The sequence below is a fragment of the Oncorhynchus kisutch genome, linkage group LG12, assembly GCF_002021735.2.
Source record: "Oncorhynchus kisutch isolate 150728-3 linkage group LG12, Okis_V2, whole genome shotgun sequence".
In the NCBI taxonomy this organism is placed as follows: domain Eukaryota; kingdom Metazoa; phylum Chordata; class Actinopteri; order Salmoniformes; family Salmonidae; genus Oncorhynchus; species Oncorhynchus kisutch.
Genome location: NC_034185.2, coordinates 47,486,670 through 47,511,470, shown reverse-complemented (window position 1 = coordinate 47,511,470; position 24,801 = coordinate 47,486,670). Strand labels below are relative to the sequence as shown.

General features: G+C 41.9%; 1 long non-coding RNA gene across 1 annotated transcript; it reads right to left on the bottom strand.

Moving 5' to 3' along the window:
- Positions 1 to 710: 710 nt before the first annotated feature.
- LOC116376537 (uncharacterized) lies at positions 711 to 17,214 on the bottom strand. Its single transcript, XR_004211965.1, has 2 exons — positions 17,085 to 17,214; positions 711 to 1,229 (listed from the first exon to the last, which is right to left on the bottom strand). It is a non-coding gene; the product is annotated as an uncharacterized LOC116376537 (long non-coding RNA).
- Between the last annotated feature and the right edge of the window lie 7,587 nt (positions 17,215 to 24,801).

Here is a 24,801-nt window from a genome sequence, read left to right as displayed (position 1 = left end):
TTGTTTTTTGGTGGAAGAGAGGTGGACCAAAATGCAGCGTGATTGTTATTCATGTTTTTTAATGAAGAAAACTATACATGAATAAACTAACAAAACAATAAATGTGAGAAAAACCTAAAACAGCCTATCTGGTGACAACAAACACAAAGACAGGAACAATCACCCACAAAACACTCAAAGAATATGGCTGCCTAAATATGGTTCCCAATCAGAGACAACGATAAACACCTGCCTCTGATTGAGAACCACTCCAGACAGCCATAGACTTACCTAGAAAAACCCCACTAAGCCACAATCCCAATACGTACGAAAAAAAAACAAGACACAACACACCACATACAAAACCCATGTCACACCCTGGCTGACCAAATTAATAAGAAAACACAAAATACTAAGACCAGGGCGTGACATACAGCCAATATTAAAAACTGTCAAATGCTTCTCAAAGATGCCCTCTGCACTAACTAGCATTACTGGCAAAAATGGCTGACACCGAATAACGTGCCATTGAATTCTGCGGTAGCCCGCAAGGTGTGCTGTAGTATGACGCAACTTTTTTTAAAGAACCGCTGTAGCTGATATGGCTGACTTGGTTAAACAAACGTGGTTTCTACTGACAATTGAGATGTAAAACTATGGCATAAGGGAATGGCGAGCGGATAAGAGGCAATCCATAATTCTATTGTAACGGAGATGCTGTGAGTCGAGAAGCAGGTGCAGGTGAAATGTTTAATAAAACAATAAACATGAAACGAGAACATCACAGTGGCGAAAAGCATTGGAACAATAGTGACTGTGGACAAACGTAAGAGAGGGACAGATGAATGTGAAGTAATGAGGAAGGTCATGGAGTCCAGGTGTGAATCATAATGATAAACAGGTGTGCGTAATGATGAATCCCAGGAACGGTGGTTAGCAGTCAGGCAATGTCGAACGCCGAGTGGAGGAGCAGGACTAGACGTGACAGTAACCCCCCCCCCTGACGTGTTCCGGGCGGCAAAGGTGGAAATCATGGATGATGTTGGGATCCAGAATATCCTCAACCGGAACCCAACACCGCTCGTATGGGCCATACCCCTCCCAGTCCACCAGGTACTGGAGCCGACCCCCACAACGCCGGGAGTCCAGTAGGGATCTGATAAAATATCCCTGACTCCCCTCGATGTCCAGGGGGATTGGGGGGGATGTCGTGGGGGATAGCATCGGCAAGGGGACCAGGAACCACCAGCCTGAGGAGACATATGAAAAGTGGGTGAGATGCGATAGTGACTGGGAAGCTATAATCTATACGTTGACCCTCCGGAGAACCTTGAACAGCCCCACAAACCGGGGGCTCAGTTTCTCTGTCGAGCAGGCAGAGTGGGAACAAGTTCTCATTTACAACTGCGACCTGGCCAAGATAAAGCAAAGCAGTGCGACACAAACAACAACACAGAGATACACATGGAATAAACAAACATAGTCAATAAGACAATAGAAAAAGTCTATATACAATGTGTGCAAATGAGGTAGGATAAGGGAGGTAAGGCAATAAATAGGCCATAGTGGCGAGATAATAAAAATATAGCAATTAAACACTGGAGTGATAGATGTGCAGATGATGAGCGTGCAAGTTGAGATACTGGGGTGCAAAGGAGAAAAATAAATCAAATAACAGTATGGGGATGAGGTAGTTGGTAGTTGATGACCGCAGCAGCTTTCCAATCTTTGGGGATCTCAGATGATACGAAAGAGAGGTTGAACAGGCTAGTAATAGGGGTTGCAACAATTTTAGAATAGATTTTAGATAATTTTAGAAAGAGAGGGTCCAGATTGTCTAGCCCGGCTGATTTGTAGGTGTTCAGATTTTGCCGTTCTTTCAGAACATCAGCTATCTGGATTTGGGTGAAGGAGAAATGGGGGCGGCACAAGCTATTACTGTAAAGAAATACAGTATGTTAGAGTCATTTTTACAGGAGGCTTACGAATAACAGTTAATAACTGTATTTTTCATCATTTGACACATAATGCAGTGCAATCTATAGCATTAATGCTGTAAAACACATGCATGTTATTATACTGTGCATAATACAGTGTTTTACTATTGAAATTACAGAAAAGTCTTACAGTATAACTAAATAGTTAGTTTACAAACGAATGTAAAAAAATGTACCTCATAGCAGTTTGTCAGACAGAAAACTCTCGCGAGCAGTCATCACCAGCCGTCTGCTTTCTTAGATACAGATAATGTGATTGGCAGACATGATCAGCAGCGATAGTACCATGGACAGTACACAATCTTTGATTGATTTACAGTTTAGTACTCAGCGGCATTGGCCTGTCCAGCTAGCGAATATAAAATTAAGTATTTGGAAATAATTGCAAGAATTGACATTGCCAACAAAAGTAAATGAGTTAAACAAATATACACCGCATTTAAAAAACAACCCCTCACTCCTTGTGAGGGGCTGGTTTTACATGCATGCTGACTTTGGTTGCCAGCTGTTCAGTGTTTCCTCCGAACAGATTGATGCGGCTGGCTTACGGGTTAAGCAAGCATTGTGTCAAGAAGCAGTGCGGCTTGGCGGGGTCGTGTTTCGGAGGATGCATGGGTCTTGATCTTCTCCTCTCCCGAATCCATACGGGAGTTGCAGCGATGGGACAAGACTGTAACTACCAATTGGATATCTCGAAATTGGGCAGAAAAAGGCGTAAAACAATATATACAGTACAGTATATAAAAAATATTTAAAAAATATGGAAATAACATGCCAAAAAAAACAGCTCCTCCCTCGATAGAGATCGATTGTCTCAAAAACGAAAGCAGGTACTGCATCTTGGTTTGGCCCACCACCTATGCCGGTTAGTGTGCGTCAGACACGGATCTACTAAAACAGTGATTTTGGCAGACAGCATAGGCAGAAGCTCTATAGAGATGAGATTAAATCAAAATGTCATCAAATAAAATAAATGGAATATACGCAACTGAAACATAAACCACAATAAGAGTTACAAAATAAAAAATTTAGAGGTGGAGAAATTGTTGTTTTCTCTAATGCAAGTCCTATTTGGTGAAAACTCTGGAAGTTTTAGTGAAGTACTATGACAAACTATGAGTAGACCTATTTTGTTTGATACAGTGGAATGTATTCATAGCAGTGGTATTTCGCCTGCGTGTCAGACGGGGCTCCTGTACACAGAGAAGACTGTGTGGGTCTCCTTCTCAGTGGGGTCAAACCACAAGTAACATGTGACAGAAAAGCGCTGACCACACAATGTGACAGACTGATGGGAAAGGAAATTAGTCTGTGATCACAAGCAGAGACAGTTGCATATGTACAGTGGGGTCTGCAATTATTGGATGCCTTGATAAAGGTTAGCAAAAAATATAATACACACCATTGGTGTGCATGGCCAAAGAACTCTATTTTAATGACATCTGACCATATCACTGCCTAGAGTTTGATAAATGCCAATGTCACTTGGATTGGAACCAGTACCTGAAAATAAATCTTGTTGGCCACACACAGCAGCGGTGGGTTTTGCCTATGAAAGAACAATGCATAACGCAGAAAATACCTCATCCCTACTGTAAAATATGGTGGTGGATCTTTGATGTTATGGGGCTATTTTGCTTCAACTGGTCCTGGGGCCCTTATTAAGGTCAACGGCATTGTGAACTTTACAGTACCAGGACATTTTAGCTCAAAAAACTAATTTGAACACAGGATACAGGTCCAATAAAGTGGCACTTCCTCTGCTTGGTCAAACAGTTGCATTTTTTTTTTTACCTGTCTGATTCACTTCTCTAAATGTTGAAAAAGCAGAAGTAACACATAAACACACACACACTCTCTAACAATGATTACCTGATTAGCTGGACTTCTCTGATGCCAGAAAGACTGCAAGCACAGACACAGTTAGTATGCAAAGATACACATGACTCCTGAGTGTTTGCAGAACCTTTCCTGGAGGTGAGCATCTGTGTATCTCTGTCAGTTAGTCACACCCTCCCTAGCCATATATTTACGTTCCTTTATCTGAAGAGTGTAAGTTGACATTCAGTACACAGCCCTCATGGCTACAACTGTTGGCTTTAGCTCTGTGTCAGTGGGTTAATGTGGTATTGAGTTGCACAGACCACCTGCGTTTGATACCAGGCCTGATCTCATTGCAACCAGTTTTGCCCATATGTTATGTTATGTTAAGCCACACAGCACATATAGTATATACTAATGCCTTTGTTATATTCATACAGTCTTTTACAGTATTTGCAAAGTCTGTGGACATTTGAAGCTTGGCGTCGTGGTTCCTCCCACTACCTTTAGGAAAGGTTCTAGATGTGTGTTGTGTTATCTGTTGAGTTACCTCTTGCAGAACAATGAGAGTAGACAAGAGAGCGTGTCTTGTCTTTTACCTCTGGCACAAAGTATCTAATAATGAAACGTATTACTATTTTATTATTTTAACTTTCGTTGCTTTTCTACCACTTTTCTCTCCCATCTCTCTGCCCCTCTTTCCCTGTCCTTTATAGCCTGTCCCTTTCCTACCTCCCTCCCTCTCCCTGTCGAGGAGGAGCAAAAAGGAAAACCAGAACTGGTCTCGCAGTGACAACATAAATCAATTGATGACACACTCCAGTCCTTCCTTAAAATAAGACTTTGAAACAATATGAACATATGTTAAGGGTATTATGGGAGAAATAAATGTTGCGCTTGTGCCATCATTTCAGGCTTCCTGTGTTGGTCATTTCCAGTCTTTCTCATGGGGTGGCAGGAAGCCCAGTGGTTAGAGTGTTGGACGAGTAACTGATTAGTTGCAAGATCAAATCCCTGAGCTGAAAAATCTGCAGTTCTGCCCCTGACCAAGGCAGTTAACCCACTGATCCTAGGCTGTCATTGAAAATAATAATTTGTTCTTAACTGACTTGCCTAGTTAAATAAAGATACAATAAAAATAGGGGCCTCAATGACATCCACTGATACAGACCAGTTCAATAGATATGCATTGAGTTAGTATCAGGATAATCTTTCTTGCCTTTTGTCCCAAATCCCAATGTGTAGGTTAAAACAAATGGAACGTATCTTTTAAACCAATTCACTACCGTGTTTACTATGCTACTGCTCAGCCAAAGCCTCTTCAGTATTGACTGTTCTGTTGTTTAAATGTCAGTTTTAGGTGCCTGCCCTGCCTGTATTTGTTAAAGCTGTTAATTGTTAAGCTTGTCAGTGGATAGCAGCTGTGTATAATATAAATATCAGGTGTTTGAGATAAACCCAACTACTCCTTCAAAGCAGTGGTGGTTAGGCTACAAAATGAAACAAAATGTCCATAGGTTTATTTTTCCTTTCACCATGTAGATTCTATTGAAACATTTCTGAGGGGTAGATATTGATGTCCATTTCGACTTAGAAAGGGATCTCGGGTGTCATTTTACTCTTCGCAAAATGCAGACATGATAAAGCGTAGTTCAGGTCTGGCTCCAAACCCATATTCATTATCCCCAGCACCATGACACCAGTGACTACATGTGAAAGGACACGTTTTAAACTCGGAGACACGTTCCAAAGAAGATCCTACAAGACATGCACACGTCATATAAGTGTTTACTGAGTGACAACTTGTTTAAAGATAATATTTACCCTGGTTCATCTCAAACAGAGAAGGTGGATCTAGAGAGCACAAGACTGTCGGGTGGATCTAGAGAGCACAAGATGGAACTGAAACCTTTCAAGACACAATCTGTAACTAGTTTTTCAGCCCAACGACATCTCCATCAGTTGGTTTTGCTCTGACGTTCATAGATGGAGCTATGGACATAATGAGTCCATGACACCTGTCACGCCCAGGTGTCGCTCATCTTCCCCATTATCCCCTGTGTATTTACACCTGTGTTCTCTGTTGCCAGTTCGTTTTGTTTCGTCATGCCTACCAGCGGTTTTCCCTCTGTTCCTGTCTCTTGATTGTTCCTCTTTTTCCCGGTTTTGAACTTTTCTGCCCACCCTGAGCCTGCCTGCCATCCTGTACCTTTGCCACACTACACTGGATTACTGACCTCTGCCTGACCTGACCCTGCCTGCCATCCTGTACCTTTGCCACACTACACTGGATTACTGACCTCTGCCTGACCTGACCCTGCCTGCCATCCTGTACCTTTCGAAATTGAGCTCAGGTGTATCCTGCTTCCATTGATCATCCTTGAGATGTTTCTACAATTTGATTGTAATTTCAATTGATTGGACAGGATTTGGAAAGACACATACCTGTCTGCTTAAGGTCCCACAGTTGACAGTTCATGTCAGAGCAAAAATCAAGCTATGATATCAAAGGAATCGTCCGTAGAGCTCCGAGACAGAACTGTGTTGAGGCACAGATCTGGGAAAGGGTACCAAAACATTTCTGCAGAATTGAAGGTCCCCAAGAATACAGGGGCCTCATCATTCTTAAATGGAAGAAGTTGGGAACCACCAAGACTCTTCGTAGAGCTGGCCGCCCGACCAAACTGACCAATCAGGGTAGAAGGGCCTTGGTCAGGGTGGTGACCAAGAACCCAATGGCCACTTTGACAGAGCTCCAGAGTTCCTCTGTGGAGATCGGAGAACCTTCCAGAAGGACTACCATCTCTGCAGCACTCCACCAATCAGGCCTTTATGGTAGAGTGGCCAGACGGAAGCCACTCCTCAGTAAAATGCATTTGACAGCCCACTTGGAGTTTGGCAAAGGCACCTATAGGACTCACAAACCATGAGAAACAAGGTTCTCTGGTCTGATGAAACCAAGATTGAACTCTTTGTCCTGGCTGCCAAACATCACAACTGGAGGAAACCTGGCACCATCCTTACGGTGAAGCATGGTTGTGGCTGTGGGGATGTTTTTCAGCAGCAGGGAATGGAAGACTAGTCTGGATCGAAGAAAGAATGAACTGAGCAAAGTACAGAGAGATCCTTGATGAAAATCTGCTCTAGAGGGCTCAGGATCTCAGACTGGGGTGAAGGTTCACCTTCCAACAGAACAACGACCCAAAGCACACAGCCAAGACAACGCAGGAGTGGCTTCGAGACTGAATGTCCTTGAGTTGCCCAACGATTTCCAGGACTTGAACCCAACTAAACATCTCTAGAGATACCTGAAAATCGCTGTGCAGTGATGCTCCCCCTCCAACCTGACAGAGCTTGAGAGGATCTGCAGGGAAGAATAGGAGAAACTCCCCCAAAACAAGTATGCAAGCCTGTAGTATCATACCAAAGAAGAAGGCTGTAATCACAGGCAAAGGCACTTCAACAAAGTACTGAGGAAAGGGTCAGAAAACTTATGTAAATGTTATATTTCATTTTTTTACTTTGTCATTATGTGGTATTGTGTGTAGATTGATGAGGGGGAAAAAACGATTCAATCAATTTTAGAATAAGGCTGTTGCAGTGAATGTTTCAATTAGGGGACAGAGTGGTGCAGCGGTCTAAGGCACTGCATCACAGTGTTAGTGGTGTCACTACAGACCCGGGTTCAAACTGGCTTGCCTAGTTAAATAATTCTTAAATTGTTTTATTAAGATGCTGGTGTTGTCTATTTCTCAGCAAATGAAAGACAGTTTGAAAACGTAACACATCCCTCTGCCCCGTTAGTGCATGCCAACCACCCCTAATTCACAATTTCAAATTCCAGTCAAGCCCCTGCCCATCATTACCACATGGTGCCAGGTAACACATAAAGCACTTTGGAATGGTGTGGCTAATGTTTTTTATTGATCCAATATGGTGTGTCCCCTTATAACCCAAGACAGCAAGATAATAAATTCCATATAAAACACTCTTAGTAAAATATCAACCATATTGTCCATACAGTATTCCTGTAGTGACGTAGTCTTCTTTGACTTTGCATACGTGTTTTATTATATTCTCCTTTGACAGAGAACAGAGGCATGCTTTATCAGGTGAGGTTAGCTACAGTTAAACCTAATGTGATAAAGGCACAGCAAAACCAAGATGGAGGTGAAAATACACTGTGACCTACGACTCTTAAAGTCTGAGAAGGTCACATCCAGACCTAAAATAGAAATGAGGAATGGGGGTAAAGGAGATTGAGAGCATGGTTTGTGGCTTGAGCTGTATTGCGTAAGAGAAGCTGTACAGTGCTGGAGGAAGGTACCACATCGCTCCTATAAGCAAGTGAGAATGAGAGTGACTGACCCATATAGGCTACTGACTACAAAGAGAACAGACAGAGAAGCGATAACCATACGCTATGGTGAGAAAGAAGCTCATTTCTACATAGCATGCAATGCAATCGCACATGCACACATGCATATTCATGCAACCACAATACTATGGGGATGATGAAGAGTTTGATGGAATCCATGTGGGTTGACGTGTTCATTTTGATACATGTGTATTTGTAGTCTTATTTGAGCAACCAGAAGCATCTACCACACTCTCTCTCCATTTGTGCGTGTTGTTATAAGACTAACGTCAGGGGCTTATTCAAAGAACCTTGCAGATAGAACTGTGATGTACAGGAGATCAGAAGTCGTTTGTGTAGGCCTATATTCTGTAAAAGACATTCCTATCAGCTATGCTTCTGATCATATGTAAATAAAATGACCACACCACAGTCATAGAAAGGGACATGCAACTCTGATGGTAGCTGCAGAATGCTGGATAACTTTCAAATATAGTATTTTTTAATCCTGCATAGTGTTGAAAATATATAGAATCTGACAACTCAAACAATTATATTTCTACAAAGGCAATTTGTTTTTCAGTTATTTTCACCATGCAGTTCTGGACGTATTTATTCCATTTTCTTTTGTACTGCGTTGTTTTGTCTTGACACATTTCTAAAATGTTCCATTCTCTCACAATAGACATTAACATTCAGTTACCTTCATTGTAAATGTACACAATACCACAATATATCTGCTCCTTCTATTCTCTTTCCCCAATGCACTAGACAACCAGTTATTATAGCCTTTAGCCGTACCTTTATCCTACTCCTCCTCTGTTCCTCTGGTGATGTAGAGGTTAACCCAGGCCCTGTAGCCCCCAGGTCCACTCCCATTACTCAGGCGCTATCATTTGTTGACTTCTGTAACCGTAAAATACTTGGTTTCATGCATGTTAACATCAGAAGTATCCTCCCTAAGTTTGTTTTATTCACTGCTTTAGCACACTCCGCCAACTCTGATGTCCCAGCTGTGTCTGAATCCTGGCTTAGACAGGCCACCAAAAATTCAGAAATTTCCATCCCCAACTACAACATTTTCCGCCAAGATAGAATTGCCATAGGGGGTGGAGTTGCAAAAGGGGGTGTAGTTGCAATCTACTGCAGAGATAGCCTGCAAAGTTCTGTCATGCTATCCAGGTCTGTGCCTAAACAGTTCGAGCTTCTACTTTCAAAATTCCACCTTTTCAGAAATGAGTCTCTTTTATAAACCCCCCTCAGCCCCCAGCTGTGCCTTGGACACCACATGTGAATTAATTGCCCACCATTTATCATCAGAGTTTGTACTGTTAGGGGAACTAAACTGGGAAATGCTTAACGTCTGGCCATGCTTTCCACCTGGCTACCCCTACCCTGGTCAACAGCTCTGCACCCCCCACAGCAACTTGCCCAAGCCTCCCCCATTTCTCCTTCACCCAAATCAAGATAGCTGATGTTCTGAAACAGCTGCAAAATCTGGACCCCTACAAATCAGCTGGGCTAGACAATCTGGACCCTCTCTTTTTTATCCGCAGCAATTGTTGCAACCACTATAACTAGCCTGTTCAAACTCTCTTTTTTATCGTCTGAGATCCCTAAAGATTGGAACGCTACCGCGGTTATCCCCCTCTTCAAAGGGGGTGACACTCTAGACCCAAACTGTAACAGACCTATATCTATCCTACTCTGCCTTTCTAAAGTCTTCAAAAGCCAAGATAACAGATAGATCACCAACCATTTAGAATATCACCGTAATTTCTCCGCTATGCAATCTGGTTTCCGAGCTGGTCATGGGTGCACCTCAGCCATGCTCAAGGTCCTAAACGATATCATTATAGCCGCCATCAATAAAAGACAATACTGTGCAGCTGTCTTCATCGACCTGGCTAAGGCTTTAAACTCTGACAATCACCGCATTCTAATCGGCAGACTCAACAGCCTTAGTTTCTCAAATGACTGCCTCGCCTGGTTCACCAACTACTTCTCAGATTTTAACTGAACAGAGTTCAGTGTGTCAAATCGGAGGGCCTGTTATCCGGACCTCTGGCAGTCTCTACGGGGGTGCCACAGGGTTCAAATCTCGGGCCCATTCTTTTCTCTGTATACATCGATGATGTCGCTCTTGCTGCTGGTGATTCTCTGATCCACCTCTACGCAGATGACACCATTCTTTATACACCTGGCCCTTCTTTGGACACTGTGTTAACTAACCTCCAGATGAGCTTCAATTCCACACAACACTCCTTCCGTGGACTCCAACTGCTCTTAAATGCAAGTAAAACTAAATGCATGCTCTTCAACCGATCGCTGCCCGTACACGCCTGCCCTTCTAGCATCACTACTCTGGACGGTTCTGACTTAGAATATTTGGACAACTACAAATACCTATGTGTCTGGTTAGACTGTAAAATCTTCTTCCAGACTCACATTAAGCATCTTCAATCCAAAATTAAAACTAGAATCAGCATCCTATTTCGCAACAAAGTATCCTTCACTCATGCTGCCAAACATACCCTCTTAAAACTGACTATCCTACTGATCCTTGACTTTGGCGATGTCATTTACAAAATAGCCTCCAACACCCTACTCAGCAAATTGGATGTAGTCTATCACAGTGCCATCCGCTTTGCCACCAAAGCCCCATATACTACCCACCACTGCGACCTGTAGGCTTTCGTTGGCTGGCTCTTGCTTCATATTCGTCGCCAAACCCACTGGCTCCAGGTCATCTATAAGTCTTTGCTAGGTAAAGTCCCGCCTTATGTCATCTCACTGGTCACCATAGCAGCACCCACTCATAGCAGATGCTCCAGCAGATATATTTCACTGGTCAAAAGCTAACTCCTCTTCGGCCGCCTTTCCTTCCAGTTCGCTGCTGCCAATGACTGGAACGAATTGCAAAAATGACTGAAGCTGGAGTCTTCCCTCACTAACTTGAATCAGAATGAAAACGCTAGCTGATAATACTTTTCCTGAACGATTTGTTCTTCAAAAGCTGTTTGCGGTCTTGAAAAATGACAGTTAGCCCTGTCTTCCTGGTACTAATACCGGGGCAGGCATTCATTTCTTAAATTCTTTGATCGCCTGAAGCAAGAATGTGTCAAGGAATTTACAAAATGTTCAATCACACAAAGACTACTAAATTGAGCTGTGACTTAGGTCTATGATAGTGGGTTGAGAGTACTCGTACCCCGAGGTGTTGTGAGTTTTGGGTCTTGGTATCAGTTTTTGTGTTTGCTGAAAGCCAACTATTTTCTGCTCTGCTTGTGTAGCTAATTCTTCCTTGCCTGGGAAGGATTTGTGTCTGCTAAAATCCACTACTTTCTGCTCTGCTTGTGTAGCCCTGTGCTTCCTTGCTTGAGCAAGATGCCCAGTGGTAAGATTAAGTTCACAAAGGCAAACCAGCCGAGTTTGAACCTCCGGCCATAACCTAGGGCATGTAGTTTCACAATGCAAATTAAAGATACTCAGGAGTGCTGTCCTGTTTGTCCTAGGTAGAAACACGAGGCTTTGGCTCGTACCAATTTGTGTGACCATTGCCTCCGGCTGCGTTCAACTTCCATTGAGTGTTGGGCTGACTTTGTGAGAGAGATTGAGACTGCTGACAAAGGGTCTTCTGGTGAAGAGACCTCAGAAATTGTTAAAGATTTTGCCGATGAGCTAAAGGCAAGGTGTGATACCCCTCTTTCGGTCAAGCTGATGAAATTGTGTGCCGCTCTATGGGACTCCCAATCACAGCCAGATGTGATACAGTCTGGATTCAAACCAGAGTCTGAGATGCAGTGCCTTAGACTGCTGTGCCACTCGGGAGCCGTGTAGAGGGTATGGAGGAGGCGGGGCTTGTTTGCACAACGCTGATGGATGGAAAGCTGGCAAGTTACTTAGCTCAAGATGCTGACAATCTTAGTCTAATGCTTCTGAATAAACACTGTCGGTTCTCAAAGCATCAGCGGAACAAAGGGTACCAAGCTGCGGGAGTCGCTGACAGGTTGTTGAATGTGGTTAATATGCTATAGATGTATCAAATTGATTTGCTGCAAGAGTTTAACAAGAACATGGAGGTGGGGTTCTCATGGCCCGGGTAGTGACTGCAGCGTCATCGTGACCGAAGCATCCTTACTGAGATATGGAGTGCTACTCAGAAAGAGGGATTTGGTAAACAGCGCAAAGAATGCTGCATATTAATTCCCTAGAGATAGACAGTTTTGCTATAGCTGAGGTTTTTATTTCAGATGTTGGAGGACCAGTATGTGCTGGTAAGGTCTGTCATCAAGCAGGGGGATGTGGTCTCTCTTTCTCCTAAACCTGGCACGTTATCTGTTCTTAAGGAGCAGTGCAAATTTCCTGTCGCTCAGGGTGATGTATCTTCACAGATATCTCTATGGCATGGAGACTGCACCCCTCAGTGGTTGAGTTTCTTTGGTGGACATTTTGACGTTCTTGCAATAACTTTTTGTGTAGGGCCTTTCTTTTTCCACATTGAAGGTTTAAATGGCAGCCATTTTGGCGTGTCATGTAGGAATTGATGGCTTTACCCCGGGGTCTCAGCCTCTTGTGTGCAGTTCCTGAAAGACGTGCGTCAGCTCAGACCAGAGTCGAAGGCTATGGCACCAACCTGGGACCTGGCTTTGGTCCTGGACGCTCTATGTGAGCCTTATTGGACTGTGGCTCAGAAAATCCTTTCCTACAAGACTGCCCTGCTCATGTCCTTGGTGTCGGCCAAGCGTGTTCGGGATCTCCACGAGCTATCAGTACACCCTTCCTGTTTGGAGTTCGCACCTGGAAACTCCAAAATGATGTTACATCCTAATGCACCTTTTGCTCCCAATGTTATGCCTACTGTATGTCTTACAGGTCCCACTTTTCAAACTATTCCCTTTCTCATCTCCTCCATATGTGTGTGGCAGCTTCTTGGCTATTGTTCAGGGGCATGACGATTGGTGATAACTGTGCTGCAGTGAATTGGGGTTCCACACATAGCTTTGTAAGGTTTTATAGCTTGGATTTATCTTCTCCCAGTGTTGCTCATAGTGTTAGGTAGCGTACAGGTTGTGCAGTCTGGTAACCCTTATCTGGGTTACCACAGTTCCCTGTGAGTTTGAGCCTTGTGCTGCCTTTAGGTGTGGTAGCACCTAATGTGCACATTATCAGGATTACCTCAGCTTTCTGTGGATTTGAGCCTTTGGTTGCCGTGGCAGCGTGCGAGTATATAGATTTCAGGTTACTGTAGATTTCCTGTGTGTTTGGGCCTCGGGCTGCCATGGTTCATCGACTCTAGTCGATGCTATGCAGCGCACTTGTGTGTTTCACCAAGTCATGACAAGTGTTCTAATGTTTTGGACTTGAGGTTCTGACATTTTATATTCGCAAGGTGAGTATTGTTTTTGAAACCATGGGGTCTATGGAATTGGTCTATATGTGGTTCTGACAGTTCAGGCTTCTTGGGTAAGTATTAGTGAAAAAGGTGGCTTCTGTAACTAGGGCTGCACGATATAGGCAATTGCAATTTAACTTGCAATATATATCAAAACACTTGGATGAACTATTGGAATAATCGAAGTAGGATGATGTATATTTAGAAGCAAAGTGGAAAGCAGCATCATTCTTGTTTGCAACCATCCGTTGACTGCATTTGACATAACAGAACAGCATGCAAACGTATAGTAAATATTACAGCGAAGAGGAGGAATTGTACTGTTTGAGTGGCGGGGCCGGCTTGTTGTGTGTGAAAAGCAGCCGCAAGAGGGGAAAAAACGGAGTAAAAAAAAAGAAAGGACGCGATACACAGCTGGGTGTCATTTCAAAATATTGCATGTCATATGGATATCTGAATTCAATTAATTGTGCAGCTGTAATCTCATTTGGAGCCGGTGGAACCTGTGTGTGCTTCGACTGCTCGGTGTAACCATTATCCCAGAAACACTTGACCCAATCCAATTTGCATACCTTCCCAACAGATACACAGATGATACAATCTCTATTGCACCCCACACTTCCCTTTCCCATCTGGAGAAAATGAACACCTACTTGAGAATGCTATTCATTGACTACAGCTCAGCGTTCAACACCGTAGTTCCCTCAAAGCTCATCACTAAGCTAAGGACCCTGGAACTAAACACCTCTCTCTGCAACTGAATAATGGACTTCCTGATGGGCCGCCCCCAGGTGGTAAGGGTAGGTAACAACACATCTGCCACGCTGATCCTCAACAATGGGGCCCCTCAGGGGTGGGTGCTCAGTCCCCTCCTGTACTCCCTGTTCACCCATGACTGCATGGCCCACACCATCATTACGTTTGCCGACGACACAACAGTGGCAGGCCTGATCACCGACAATGATGAGACAGCCTATAGGAAGGAGGTCAGAGACCTGGCCGTGTGGTGCCAGGATAACAACCTCTCTCTCAATGTGAGCAAATCAAAGGAGATGATTGTGGACTACATTATCATCGACAGGGCTGTAGTGGAGCAGGTTGAGAGCTTCAAGTTCATTGGTGTCCACATCACCAACAAACTATCATGATCCAAACACACCAAGACAGTTGTGAAGAGGGCATGACAAAAAGGGCACAACAAATCTCCCTCAGGAGATTTAAAGGATTTGTCATATGTCTTCAGATCCTCAAAAGGTTCTACAGCTTCACCATCACTATTTTTTATTTAACCTTTATTGAACAAGGCAAGCGAGTTAAGAACAAACTCTTATTTACAATGACGGCCTGCTCCGGCCAAACCCAGACGACACAGTGACAATTGTGCACCAGTCATGGCCAGATGTGATACAGGCTGGATTTGAACCAGATACTATCATGACATCTCTGGCATTGAGATGCTGTGCATTAGACTGCTGCACCACTTGGGAGCCGAATTTAGCCTCTGTTTTGAATATTGGCCAACTGACAAAGCTCACACTTCCTCTTGATCTTTTTCTGACACTGTAACAGGATCAGTGAATTGGGAAACGCCCCCATTATGTATTATTGAAGGAGAATTATTATTATGTTCTATTTAGCCTTTGTTAATCCAGGTTAGTCTCATTGAGATAAAATATATTTTTCAAGAGAGACCTTGTCCAACCAAGATAGCAGCAGGGGTGAGCAATGTTTGATACAAATATCAGACATACAGTAACAACTTACAGACATAGACACACCATAAAAAAGTTACATTTACATAGACAGACATACATTTCAATTACAGAAACATATAATCGTCTTAGATTTGTTTTAAATCTATCATATGTACCACAGCATCAAGTCCGAATGACAATCACATTCCTTAGAAACATGTGTCAACCAAACATTCAAACTCCTCCAAGGAAACAAGATTCTGGAGATTCATGCTGGTCCGGACAGAATTACACAGAATTACACAAAATCACTGGAATTAGTTGCTAAAATACTGTTCTGATTTCAGTAACCATTAAAAGTAAGTAGTGAGACCGTAGCTGGTATTTAATTTTCGGACCTTATCAAAGAAGTTTTCCAAAAATGCCCTTCTAAATCATAGTGTAACAATGTGTAAGTGTAGTAGAGTCAACGACGAACAGCCAATAGCACTATAGAGATCACAGTGATGTGTCAGATGCTTTTGGTTGCTAATAAACCTAAGAGCTGCATGATACACGAAATCAGGGTTGTGCTTGAGGTCTGTTTATACATTACATCACTGTAGTCCAAGACAGACAGGAATATACTCGGTACCAGCTATTTTCTGGCCTCCAAAGAAAAACAACCCTTATGCTGGTTATAAAAACCTATTCTCAACTTGATCTTCTTTACCAGGTTCTCAACATGATTATGGGAACTCAGCTTCACTCGCTCTATGGAATTTCCTTCCAAGGAAGTAATGACATGGTTTTCAGAGTGTTTAGTAATTGGAAAAGACAATGTGTTTTGTTTTAGAGGAATTCAGAAGGAGCTTCAAATCATACTGATTCTGTTGACGGATGTTAAAAGCTGTTTGAGCTTTTTCAAAGTCAAAGTCAAACTGCTGCCACTTGAATAGAGAACAGTGTCATCCTCATAGAAATGTACTGTACATCAAATCAAATGTATTGGACACAGACACATGTTGTTATTGCAGGTGTAGCGAAATGCTTGTGTTCCAACCTCCAACAGAACAATACACACAAATCTAAAAGTAAAATAATGGAATTAAAAAATATATAAAGATTGTGACAAGCCAAGCCAAGTCTGAATGGCATTTTCTGAAAATACAGTATGTACATTATGAAATGAGTAAAACAGTATGTAAACATTATTAAAGTGACTAGTGTTCCATTTAAAGTGACCATCAGCTCTATCAAGTCTTCCAATGTTGTTGGGTCCACCAACAAAATGAAGAACCCTTTGGATCAAATTAAAAGTATGGCAAGTATTTAAGATGCATTTAATGGTATCAGACTGTTGTTCTTTAAAAGGAAATGTCTGTCACGTAGAGAAGCTAGATAGCAGAGCGATAGATAAGATGTTGAGGAAACAGGCAGTGGGATTCACGTAAAACGTCAATGTGGTCAGAACAGTAAATGAGATGGGGAAGATGGTTGAGAATGCTGTGAATGTCTCAATAATGATACTGTTATAGCGTGAGAAGAAAAAAGCTGTGGGTTATGAGGGTATCGCAGTTGTCATAGTGTCATAGTTGAGTGTATGAACGTGGTGAACTGTTCTTGTTCTGGTTAAAAACACTCCCGTAGAACAAGAAAAGAGACGTCTTTAGTACATCTGAATTAACTGACAACTGCTAAATGGTTTAACTAGCTAACATAACCCTCTCAAAATAGGTCGACATGTCTTTTTTGGCCCGGTGTATCTTAAAAAAGTTATAGTTCACCCTATTACAGAAAGAATGCACACAGGATAAGTGCATCTATAACACACTTTTCAGAGACAAATTAACAGGTGTTACCTTTGATGCGGTTTCATCATTTTGAAAAACACTGCAAAGATTACTGGGTACACCACCAAGGCTGCCGCTCTGAAAACAGGATAATATCTCCCTCCATGCCCCTCCTCTTTTTTATGTTGTTTGTGAAAAGCAAATACAGTAAACTCCACCCACCAATGGGAAAGCTTAAACTAACAAACTCAATGTCTGGGCGCTCTTGTCGAGTATCTCAGACTATGTCATGTTATTTGAAGATGATTTAGTGGAACCAGTTGGATGATTGTATGGACTGTAGGCTACAATGCTGTTTTCTCAAAGAAAAAAACTGAAGGTGACGCTGCTGCATCTCTTCGGTATGTGCCCCTTGATTATTGTGACTGTGGTTGTGGAGACTTGAGACTAGAGACAGCTGTGTTAAACTCATGTGTGACACCTTTAGACATTTTTCCATGTGATACAGAAACCTCATATATATATATATATATATATAGGTAATCTATACATTTAGGCTTATTAGTCTTATTAGTTATGTTCCCAAATTTAATTACTATGTCTGCAGGCTTGGCTACCTGATGCTTTATACAATGTTATGGGACTTCCACTGTTGTTCCAGGCGTAGCCTACACCCTCAAGTTACACAGCTGATATAAAAAGGAGGCATCGACCCATTTGCTAATGTTTTAGGGAGTTTTTACGTGCAAAAGCATTTACACAAGCATAGCTATAAAAAGCAGTTTGATGGTGGGGGCTGGGTGCTGTTTCTTTTCCGTTTTTTTCCTTCTTTTTCATTTTTCAGGGGGTGTTACACCACCACTACATCCCGTGGCTATGTTCACAAGCGTTGATGGCTACACCTAACAGTTGTGTGGAAAAAAATTGTGCAGACAAACTCTGTTGTATCTCATAGAGAAAGCGAAGTTGATCAAATTGAGTAACTCAAGGTGACTTTATCTGTTTCTCTGGGACTAATGATCTGACTGCAACCAATTTGCCTCTTATTTGAATGTTGGGCTTGAAGGGGTGGCCGAGTAGTCTAGTGGTTAGGGCGTTGGACTAGTAATTGGAAGGTTGCAAGTTCAAACCCCTGAGCTGACAAGGTACAAATATGTCGTTCTACCCCTGAACAGGCAGTTAACCCACTGTACCTCAGCCATCATTGAAAATAAGAAGTTGTTCTTAACTGACTTGCCTAAGTTTAAAACAATATATAATAATGTGAGCTCATGCAAGTCATTCCCCTCTGTGTTCAGGATGGAGAAGAGAGGGCATTTCCTCTTGGTAACAAGATTTTATCAACTCACTGCATTAGATATTTGTCCAACTTCCCTAAAGTGCTGCTCTTAAACAACTTCCCCTTTTCTGAAACTGTAATATGAACAACTGTGTTTATGTTTCGTATGACGTTTTAAAACATTATTGTCATGATAAGAACTAGAGTTGGGAATCTCCTCCATGGTGTTGTATGATTGAATGACAATGAGCATACTGTAGGTCCATCAACTAAATGAAGAACCCCCGTAGATCAAACATTCAGGGCCTGTTTCCTGGACACAGATTAAGCCCTGGACTAAAAAGTATGCACAATGTAGAATCTCCGTTAAAACAGGGGTTTAGTCCAGGACTAGGCCTAATATGTGTCTGGGAAACAAGCCCTCAAAGTATTTAAGATGTAGTGTGAGAAGGAAATGATGTGGGTTTTCAGGTTTTGGTTTTGTCTGTCAGATCTATCTTGAGTTTCTTGACTGAGGTGCTTGTGAACTGTTAAGGGACTGTAAGGTATTTATAATGAGGGATACCTGGAGAAAATTGGACCTCTCTGAAATGAATATGGATGACCCATCAGTAAAATGTATTTTTACACTCCCTGACCGTTTGAAATGAGAAAAATGACCCTCCCCTGTATCCAAAATAGATTTGTGCTGTCTGCGGGCATGGGAATATAAAAGCATCTGCTATGCTAAATTAACAAACTAGGCGTGCACACCACATGATACTCAAACCAAAGACTGGACAAACTCGTGTTTCTTAAAGTTCATTTAAAGGCACCGTAGAATGACTGTATAGCTTAATAAAGCATTTTTTGTGTCATTATTGTTTAATTCTAAGTAATTGTTATTGGAAATGTATATTTATACAGCCTAAATACAAAATGCATAGGCATGTTGCTAAGGATCGATTTTCTCCTACAATGGCATACCCAAATCTAACTGCCTATAGCTCAGGACCTGAAGCAAGGATATGCATATTCTTGTTTCCATTTGAAAATAAACACTTTGAAGTTTGTGGAAATGTGAAATTAATGTAGGACAATGTAACACATTAGATCTCATAAAAGGTAATACAAACAAAAAAAACATGCAAGGCATACATTGAAATATGACTCTATTTGTAACTTCAATGTTGTCTTCAACATGGCAGCAGTGTGTGTGCAACGTTTCAGACTGATCCAGTGAAGAATTACATCACTACACAAAATGTTGCATTAAGTCTGCGAGGGGTTTACGTGATAAAAGTTTGCCGTGATAGCTACTGTAAATTGGACACTGCAGTTAGGTTAGCAAGAATGTAAGCATCCTGCCCATTTAAGGCATGTCTATGTCCCAGAAAGTTGGCTGTTGTTCTAATCATTTTATCTCATATTGAACAACAACTGTCCCGGTTTAGCCACACTGATCCTGTAGAGGTTTTAAAGGGCTGTTGTTGATGTGTTCTTGAAATGCTGAGCGCTCCTGCCTTCCTGTAGTGTCACAAATGCTTCACAATTAATTTCTCAAATGGCAGGCTATAGCCTTGAAATAATATGAATATAGCCTAAATAATTCATTTTTGTTCCTTCCTAGACTACCTGGCTTACTCCTGACTAGAGATATGTTGTTTAATAGCCTGTTGAAATGTGCAACTTCAATTGATAGTGACAGAATCACACATTACTTCCCAAGCAAAGTAAATGTGTCTCCTCGACTATAGAAGGTTGAAGCGCAACCTTCTAAGTCATAAGTTAGGTTTTCATCCAATTTGGACAGATTTTCATGCAAATACCCTAGAATCTGCATAAAGAAAATCTGCACACCTGTGGTGTTTTTCCACAAAATTGACTTTTCACAGATAAAAATCAGTGTTTGATGACGTAATGAACACAAAATGCACTTTTTAGTTTAACTTTTCATTCACCAAATAAAAATCGAAAGTTCAAAAGTTTCCATTGCCTTTTAAACTATACCAATAGTATAGTTCCTGAAAGACGTGCGTCAGCTCAGACCAGAGTCGAAGGCTATGGCACCAACCTGGGACCTGGCTTTGGTCCTGGACGCTCTATGTGAGCCTTATTGGACTGTGGCTCAGAAAATCCTTTCCTACAAGACTGCCCTGCTCATGTCCTTGGTGTCGGCCAAGCGTGTTCGGGATCTCCACGAGCTATCAGTACACCCTTCCTGTTTGGAGTTCGCACCTGGAAACTCCAAAATGATGTTACATCCTAATGCACCTTTTGCTCCCAATGTTATGCCTACTGTATGTCTTACAGGTCCCACTTTTCAAACTATTCCCTTTCTCATCTCCTCCATATGTGTGTGGCAGCTTCTTGGCTATTGTTCAGGGGCATGACGATTGGTGATAACTGTGCCGCAGTGAATTGGGGTTCCACACATAGCTTTGTAAGGTTTTATAGCTTGGATTTATCTTCTCCCAGTGTTGCTCATAGTGTTAGGTAGCGTACAGGTTGTGCAGTCTGGTAACCCTTATCTGGGTTACCACAGTTCCCTGTGAGTTTGAGCCTTGTGTTGCCTTTAGGTGTGGTAGCACCTAATGTGCACATTATCAGGATTACCTCAGCTTTCTGTGGATTTGAGCCTTTGGTTGCCGTGGCAGCGTGCGAGTATATAGATTTCAGGTTACTGTAGATTTCCTGTGTGTTTGGGCCTCGGGCTGCCATGGTTCATCGACTCTAGTCGATGCTATGCAGCGCACTTGTGTGTTTCACCAAGTCATGACAAGTGTTCTAATGTTTTGGACTTGAGGTTCTGACATTTTAGATTCGCAAGGTGAGTATTGTTTTTGAAACCATGGGGTCTATGGAATTGGTCTATATGTGGCTCTGACAGTTCAGGCTTCTTGGGTAAGTATTAGTGAAAAAGGTGGCTTCTGTAACTAGGGCTGCACGATATAGGCAATTGCAATTTAACTTGCAATATATATCAAAACACTTGGATGAACTATTGGAATAATCGAAGTAGGATGATGTATATTTAGAAGCAAAGTGGAAAGCAGCATCATTCTTGTTTGCAACCATCCGTTGACTGCATTTGACATAACAGAACAGCATGCAAACGTATAGTAAATATTACAGCGAAGAGGAGGAATTGTACTGTTTGAGTGGCGGGGCCGGGCTTGTTGTGTGTGAAAAGCAGCCGCAAGAGGGGAAAAAACGGAGTAAAAAAAAAGAAAGGACGCGATACACAGCTGGGTGTCATTTCAAAATATTGCATGTCATATGGATATCTGAATTCAATTAATTGTGCAGCTGTAATCTCATTTGGAGCCGGTGGAACCTGTGTGTGCTTCGACTGCTCGGTGTAACCATTATCCCAGAAACACTTGACCCAATCCAATTTGCATACCTTCCCAACAGATACACAGATGATACAATCTCTATTGCACCCCACACTTCCCTTTCCCATCTGGAGAAAATGAACACCTACTTGAGAATGCTATTCATTGACTACAGCTCAGCGTTCAACACCGTAGTTCCCTCAAAGCTCATCACTAAGCTAAGGACCCTGGAACTAAACACCTCTCTCTGCAACTGAATAATGGACTTCCTGATGGGCCGCCCCCAGGTGGTAAGGGTAGGTAACAACACATCTGCCACGCTGATCCTCAACAATGGGGCCCCTCAGGGGTGGGTGCTCAGTCCCCTCCTGTACTCCCTGTTCACCCATGACTGCATGGCCCACACCATCATTACGTTTGCCGACGACACAACAGTGGCAGGCCTGATCACCGACAATGATGAGACAGCCTATAGGAAGGAGGTCAGAGACCTGGCCATGTGGTTCCAGGATAACAACCTCTCTCTCAATGTGAGCAAATCAAAGGAGATGATTGTGGACTACATTATCATCGACAGGGCTGTAGTGGAGCAGGTTGAGAGCTTCAAGTTCATTGGTGTCCACATCACCAACAAACTATCATGATCCAAACACACCAAGACAGTTGTGAAGAGGGCATGACAAAAAGGGCACAACAAATCTCCCTCAGGAGATTTAAAGGATTTGTCATATGTCTTCAGATCCTCAAAAGGTTCTACAGCTTCACCATCACTATTTTTTATTTAACCTTTATTGAACAAGGCAAGCGAGTTAAGAACAAACTCTTATTTACAATGACGGCCTGCTCCGGCCAAACCCAGACGACACAGTGACAATTGTGCACCAGTCATGGCCAGATGTGATACAGGCTGGATTTGAACCAGATACTATCATGACATCTCTGGCATTGAGATGCTGTGCATTAGACTGCTGCACCACTTGGGAGCCGAATTTAGCCTCTGTTTTGAATATTGGCCAACTGACAAAGCTCACACTTCCTCTTGATCTTTTTCTGACACTGTAACAGGATCAGTGAATTGGGAAACGCCCCCATTATGTATTATTGAAGGAGAATTATTATTATGTTCTATTTAGCCTTTGTTAATCCAGGTTAGTCTCATTGAGATAAATATATTTTTCAAGAGAGACCTTGTCCAACCAAGATAGCAGCAGGGGTGAGCAATGTTTGATACAAATATCAGACATACAGTAACAACTTACAGACATAGACACACCATAAAAAAAGTTACATTTACATAGACAGACATACATTTCAATTACAGAAACATATAATCGTCTTAGATTTGTTTTAAATCTATCATATGTACCACAGCATCAAGTCCGAATGACAATCACATTCCTTAGAAACATGTGTCAACCAAACATTCAAACTCCTCCAAGGAAACAAGATTCTGGAGATTCATGCTGGTCCGGACAGAATTACACAGAATTACACAAAATCACTGGAATTAGTTGCTAAAATACTTTTTGCCACTATCTGTTCTGATTTCAGTAACCATTAAAAGTAAGTAGTGAGACCGTAGCTGGTATTTAATTTTCGGACCTTATCAAAGAAGTTTTCCAAAAATGCCCTTCTAAATCATAGTGTAACAATGTGTAAGTGTAGTAGAGTCAACGACGAACAGCCAATAGCACTATAGAGATCACAGTGATGTGTCAGATGCTTTTGGTTGCTAATAAACCTAAGAGCTGCATGATACACGAAATCAGGGTTGTGCTTGAGGTCTGTTTATACATTACATCACTGTAGTCCAAGACAGACAGGAATATACTCGGTACCAGCTATTTTCTGGCCTCCAAAGAAAAACAACCCTTATGCTGGCTATAAAAACCTATTCTCAACTTGATCTTCTTTACCAGGTTCTCAACATGATTATGGGAACTCAGCTTCACTCGCTCTATGGAATTTCCTTCCAAGGAAGTAATGACATGGTTTTCAGAGTGTTTAGTAATTGGAAAAGACAATGTGTTTTGTTTTAGAGGAATTCAGAAGGAGCTTCAAATCATACTGATTCTGTTGACGGATGTTAAAAGCTGTTTGAGCTTTTTCAAAGTCAAAGTCAAACTGCTGCCACTTGAATAGAGAACAGTGTCATCCTCATAGAAATGTACTGTACATCAAATCAAATGTATTGGACACAGACACATGTTGTTATTGCAGGTGTAGCGAAATGCTTGTGTTCCAACCTCCAACAGAACAATACACACAAATCTAAAAGTAAAATAATGGAATTAAAAAATATATAAAGATTGTGACAAGCCAAGCCAAGTCTGAATGGCATTTTCTGAAAATACAGTATGTACATTATGAAATGAGTAAAACAGTATGTAAACATTATTAAAGTGACTAGTGTTCCATTTAAAGTGACCATCAGCTCTATCAAGTCTTCCAATGTTGTTTGGTCCACCAACAAAATGAAGAACCCTTTGGATCAAATTAAAAGTATGGCAAGTATTTAAGATGCATTTAATGGTATCAGACTGTTGTTCTTTAAAAGGAAATGTCTGTCACGTAGAGAAGCTAGATAGCAGAGCGATAGATAAGATGTTGAGGAAACAGGCAGTGGGCTTCACGTAAAACGTCAATGTGGTCAGAACAGTAAATGAGATGGGGAAGATGGTTGAGAATGCTGTGAATGTCTCAATAATGATACTGTTATAGCGTGAGAAGAAAAAAGCTGTGGGTTATGAGGGTATCGCAGTTGTCATAGTGTCATAGTTGAGTGTATGAACGTGGTGAACTGTTCTTGTTCTGGTTAAAAACACTCCCGTAGAACAAGAAAAGAGACGTCTTTAGTACATCTGAATTAACTGACAACTGCTAAATGGTTTAACTAGCTAACATAACCCTCTCAAAATAGGTCGACATGTCTTTTTTGGCCCGGTGTATCTTAAAAAAGTTATAGTTCACCCTATTACAGAAAGAATGCACACAGGATAAGTGCATCTATAACACACTTTTCAGAGACAAATTAACAGGTGTTACCTTTGATGCAGTTTCATCATTTTGAAAAACACTGCAAAGATTACTGGGTACACCACCAAGGCTGCCGCTCTGAAAACAGGATAATATCTCCCTCCATGCCCCTCCTCTTTTTTATGTTGTTTGTGAAAAGCAAATACAGTAAACT